Source organism: Sorex fumeus, unplaced genomic scaffold (assembly GCF_029834395.1).
Source record: "Sorex fumeus unplaced genomic scaffold, SorFum_2.1 ptg000265l, whole genome shotgun sequence".
In the NCBI taxonomy this organism is placed as follows: domain Eukaryota; kingdom Metazoa; phylum Chordata; class Mammalia; order Eulipotyphla; family Soricidae; genus Sorex; species Sorex fumeus.
Genome location: NW_026606322.1, coordinates 20,360,647 through 20,366,843, shown reverse-complemented (window position 1 = coordinate 20,366,843; position 6,197 = coordinate 20,360,647). Strand labels below are relative to the sequence as shown.

At 40.6% G+C, this 6,197-nt stretch overlaps 1 pseudogene; it reads left to right on the top strand.

Annotated features, from left to right (window-relative positions):
* Positions 1 to 5,136: 5,136 nt before the first annotated feature.
* LOC130018714 (uncharacterized) lies at positions 5,137 to 5,243 on the top strand (annotated as a pseudogene).
* The last annotated feature ends 954 nt before the right edge of the window (positions 5,244 to 6,197 follow it).

Here is a 6,197-nt window from a genome sequence, read left to right as displayed (position 1 = left end):
GCACAAATGCTGGCCGACTTTGACCGTGAGTGTGGAAAGGTAGGACTACAGCTGAATCTTACGAAGACAATGTTTATGAGAAACAGCCTCGTTCCTGATGCCCCATTCACTCTCAAGGGAACGACCATCTCCGAATGCAACAGCTATGTGTACCTAGGTCGAGAGGTTAACATGACAAATGACTTGGCATCCGAGCTGCGCAGGAGGAAGAGAGCGGCTTGGAATGCCTTCAAGAACGTCAAAGAAATAGCTAAGAGGAAGAAGAACCTCTGGCTCTGGGCACATCTCTTTGATTCCATTGTTCTTCCTGCATTAACATATGCCTCAGAGACCTGGGCCCTATGCAAACAAGATGAGAATGCTATTCAGGACTCCCAAAGAAGAATAGAAAGAGCTATGCTTGGAATATCACGTTTCACTCAAATGAGAGAAAGAATCCGGAGTTCTGACATCCGTCGCCGATCAAGAATCAGGGACACTGTCTCATTTGCCAAGGTGTCGAAAATCAGATGGGCTGGTCACGTAATGAGATTTAAAAACGACCCCTGGACTAGAGCTGTTACTGACTGGATTCCACGGGATGTCAAAAGACCGTGTGGCCGCCCACCTACCAGATGGTCAGACTTCTTCGTGAAGATCATGAACGATCGGTTTGAGGCCCTTCATGTTCCCGGAGCGAACAGATGCCATTGGGCTACACTAGCACGCGAGAGGGATAAATGGAGACGTTACTGGCGCCCGCTCGAGCAAATCAACGATGAACGGGAAGTTAAGTGATTAAGTGATTAAGTGATGGTGGAAGGGTCGTTCCAGGAGTTGAAGCACTAAACTGTTTATATGTAGGAGGTCAAATGTGTCAGCTGCTCACAACCCGAACAGGAGAAAGGAAATAATAAAACTCAGAGCAGAGATTAACGAGATGGAAACCCAAAAAAAAACAATCCGAAAGATCAATGAAACCAAGAGCTGGTTCTTTGAGAAAATTAACAAGATCGATAAGCCTCTAGCAAAACTCACAAAGAAAGGGAGAGAGAAAACCCTAATAAACCGAATCAGAAATGAAAAGGGGGTCATTACAACAGAAACCACAGAAATTCAGAGGATCCTCAGGGAGTACTTTGAGAAGCTTTATGCCACGGAACATCAAAAACTCGAGGAAATGGATAAATTCCTAGACTCCTACAGACTCCCAAGGCTGAACCAAGAAGACCTGGAATACCTGAACAGACCTATCACCATCAAGGAAATTGAAATGGTAATAAAAAGTCTCCCCAAGCACAAAAGTCCTGGCCCGGATGGATTCACTAGTGAATTCTTCCAAATCTTTAAAGAGGACTTACTCCCAATGCTCTTTAAGCTTTTCCATGAAATTGAAATATCAAAAACACTTCCGAACAGTTTCTACGGAGCAAATATCACACTGATACCAAAAGCAGACAGAGATACCACAAAGAAAGAGAATTACAGGCCGATATCCCTGATGAACACAGATGCAAAGATCCTCAACAAACTACTAGCAAATAGAATCCAACTACTCATCAAAAAGATCATACACCATGACCAAGTAGGATTCATCCCAGGGATGCAAGGATGGTTTAACATTCGGAAATCAATCAACATAATCCACCATATCAACAAAAGAAAAGATAAAAAGCATATGATCATATCAATAGATGCAGAGAAAGCATTTGATAAGATCCAGCACCCCTTTATGATGAAAACCCTAGCCAAAATGGTTATAGAGGGAACCTTCCTCAACATAATTAAAGCGATCTACCACAAGCCTACAGCAAGCATCATCCTCAATGGGGAAAAACTGAGAGTCTTCCCTCTAAGATCAGGGACGAGACAGGGATGCCCACTCTCTCCACTGCTGTTCAATATAGTACTGGAAGTACTTGCAATAGCGTTTAGGCAGGAAAAAGATATTAAGGGCATTCAGGTAGGAAAGGAAGAAATCAAGCTCTCACTATTCGCAGATGATATGATACTCTACTTAGAGAATCCAATAACTTCCACCAAAAAACTCCTAGAAACAATAGACTCGTATAGTAAAGTTGCAGGTTATAAAATCAATACCCAAAAGTCCATGGCTTTCCTATACGCAAACAGTGATAGAGAAGAAAGCAACATGAAAAAAACAATCCCGTTCACAATTGTGCCCCAGAAAATCAAGTACCTAGGAATCAGCTTAACTAAGGAAGTAAAGGACCTGTACAAAGAAAACTACAAAACGCTACTTCAGGAAATAAAAGAGGACATGAGGAAATGGAAAGATATCCCCTGCTCATGGGTTGGGAGACTTAACATTGTCAAAATGGCAATACTACCGAAAGCATTGTATAAATTCAATGCAATCCCTATAAGGATACCCATAACATTCTTCAAAGAAATGGAGCAAACACTCCTGAAATTTATATGGAACAATAAGCCCTCACGAATAGCTAAAGCAATTCTTGGGAAAAAGAAAATGGGAGGAATCAACCTCCCGAACTTCAAACTGTACTACAAAGCGGTAATAATTAAAACAGCATGGTACTGGAACAAAGGCAGAACTGCAGACCAATGGAACAGGGTTGAATACACTGACATCTCCCCTCAATCATATGCTCATCTAATCTTTGATAAAGGTGCAAGTAATGTGAAGTGGAGTAAGGAGAGCCTCTTTAATAAATTGTGTTGGCATCACTGGACGGCTACATGCAAAAAAATAGGCTCAGAACTCTGCCTATCACCATGTACAAAAGAAAGATCAAAATGGATTAAAGATCTCAACATCAGACCAGAAACCATAAGGTACATTGAAGATAAAGTTGGCAAAACCCTCCATGACATTGAAGCTAATGGTATCTTCAAAGATGCCATGCCACTGGCCGAGCAAGTGAAAACAGAGATAGATAAATGGGACTATCTTAAACTAAGAAGCTTCTGCACCTCCAAAGAAACAGTGACCAAAATACAAAGACAGCCTACAGAATGGGAAAGGATATTCACCGAATACACATCTGACAAGGGGTTGATATCCAGGATATACAAAATACTGGTTAAACTCCAGAAGAAGAAAACATCCAACCCCATCCAAAAATGGGGTGAGGAAATGAACAGAAACTTTCTCGAAGAAGAAATCCGAATGGCAAAAAAGCACATGAGAAAATGCTCTACATCATTAATCATCAGGGAGATGCAGATCAAAACCACAATGAGATACCATCTCACACCTCAGAGACTGGCCCACATTCAAAAGAACAAAAGCAACCGATGTTGGCGTGGATGTGGCGAGAAAGGGACACTCCTTCACTGTTGGTGGGAATGTCCACTGGTTCAGCCCTTCTGGAAAACAGTATGTACAATTCTCAAAAAATTAGAAATTGAGCTCCCATTTGACCCAGCAATACCACTCCTGGGAATATATCCCAGAGAGGCAAAAATGTATAGTCGAAGTGACATCTGCACTTGTTTGTTCATTGCAGCACTCTTTACAATAGCCAGAAACTGGAAGAAACTTGAATGCCCAAGAACAGATGACTGGTTAAAGAAACTTTGGTACATCTACACAATGGAGTACTATGTAGCTCTTAGAAAAGATGAAGTCATGAAATTTACATACAAGTGGTACAACATGGAAAGTATCATGCTAAGCGAAATGAGTCAGAAAGAGAGGGATAGACATAGAAAGATTGCATTCATCTGGGGGATATAAAGTAACAAAGTATGAGATTAATACCCAAGAATAGCTGAGATCAGTACCAGGAGGATTACTCCATAACTTAGAGGCCAGCCGGGTATCCTAGAGGAAAGGGCTGTTCAGATAGAGAAGGGAGCACCAAATAAAGGATGTTTGGAGGATCCTCCCAGGAGGGGAGATGCATGTTGAAAGTAGACTATGGACTGAACATGTTTGCCACTCGATGCCTCTTTTGCAGACCACAACACCCAAAAGGAGAGAGAGAACACAGGGGATTGCCCTGCCACAGAGACAGGGGGGATGGGGGGATGGGGGTGGGAGGGATATTATCCATGGTGGTGGAAAATGGGCACTGGTGGAGGGATGGGTATCTGATCATTGTATAATTGAAACCAAAGCACAAAAAATTGTAAATCTACAACTGTAAAAAACAATAAAATAAAATAAAGGGAAAAAAAAATGTGTCAGCTGCTGGGTCTCTTTTGAAGGGGTCAGAATCTGTCCAGCCCTTTTCCAATAAGCCTGACTTTTCATCTATCGACGAATTTCTACCTTGCAGAGTTTGGTGACTTGGCAGCTTTTACAAAATTATTTTTTTAAATAATAAATCATGCATTTTTTATTCACATTTCTTTTTATTACCAACAAAAGGAGTTTAAAGCACTTTGGTATAACTGACAAATTCAAAGAGCTGTCATTATAACAGATTGTCTTGTCTTTTATATTTGGCTCCACTGAAACCGAAAAACTCTAAGTATTATTGAAATCAGATTCTTGCCAGATAATATCATTGTATTAAAATTATGTGTAGAAATGTATATTGCCAATTTTCTTATATTAACTACACCGTCAAATTTATTTTTTTAAATTTTGCTACAATTTCTTGATATGCTAAGGTGTCTTAATATGTCACTTATTTCTAGTTCTTGGCATCTGATTATAAGAAGGTATTAAATATTATAAATTTTTATTTCTAAATTTACAAAATATCAAGGTAAAATCTGTTTTTGTTTTATTTAATATTTGTGAATTCACGGTCACGGTCCTCCCGTTGTTCATCGATTTGCTCGAGTGGACCCAGTAACATCTCCATCGTGAGATTTCTTGTTACTGTGTTTGGAATATTGAATATATCTTAGCTGTGCGGGTGAGATACTCTCGGGCTCTCTGAGAGGGGCGGAGAAATCGAACCCAGGTCAGCCGGGTTGGCCGCATGCAAGGCAAACACCCTACCACTGTGCTATCGCTCCAGTCCCAATGTTCTTGGTAAAGATACATAAATGTATTATAACTCTCTACAGAAATAATACAAGCTTTTCCCATAATACATGAGGAGACATTACAAACAAAGTTTAAATACCTATTCCTAATTCAGAAAACTTATAATGGAATAGAAAAAAATTATAAAATTACAGATCAGGTAAGTCCATTTTAAGACCTGATAATCTTTCTCCAGCTGTGTCACATTCAGTGTCTGTCCAACCCATGACAGATACTGCCCTCAAGACTTCCACAGCAACATTACCTGGATCTCAGGGATACATTTGGTTAGACACAAAAGGGTGTGTGTGTGTGTGTGTGTGTGTGTGTGTGTGTGTGTGTGTCTAGAGAGAGAGAGAGAGAGAGACAGACAGACAGACAGACAGACAGACAGACAGACAGACAGTCAGGATAAAAAATAAGGCAAACTTGGTTGACTTTGTAGTCACAGTTCACTAGTTTCACAGGGCTAGTCCTTACATGATCTGTGGCCTTTTATTATAACTCTTAAAACTTTGCATAGCCATCCTATAAGCTGATCTTCACTTCCTTAGAAGCCCAAGGAAGAGTTACCCACATGGCAGAACTTAACTCAACAACCTGCCGGAGCAGAAGATCCTTTGGCTCAGGAAAAACAGAGAAAACTAGAACTGGGAGTAGAGAAGAACAGAGTGACATTCAAGTCTCAATTTCTTGATAACCAGAAATATGTGGAGATTGTTTAATTGTGTCCACGGATGGACACATGTTGATATAATTTTTTTGACCTTTTGGGTCACACCCGGCAATGCACAGGGGTTACTCCTGGCTCATGCACTCAGGAATTACTCCTAGCGGTGCTCAGGGGACCGTATGAGATACAGGGAATCAAACCCGGGTTGGCTGCGTGCAAGGCAAACTCCCTTCCCGCTGTGCTATTGCTCCAGCTCCATGATATTATTGCATTTTTTCAGAATAGTGATATTCATTTACCTACATGCAAAATATTTCTTTTTCTCATCCTGCATACTGTTAAGAACAAAAATATTGGCCCAAGACATGAAGACAAATTCATCCGCCTGCTTAACCATTCCAGTCTCTCTGCAATCCACCAGAAACCCCCATGGTAGAACACAACCTTTACTCACAGAACAAAACAACCTGATTATGTAGTCCACACAACACAGCCCTTGAGGTATAGAGAAGTGGAGAAAAAAATGGAAGTTTTGGACAAGAAGGAGAAAATATACAAGGCCAGCAGTAAATAAATTAA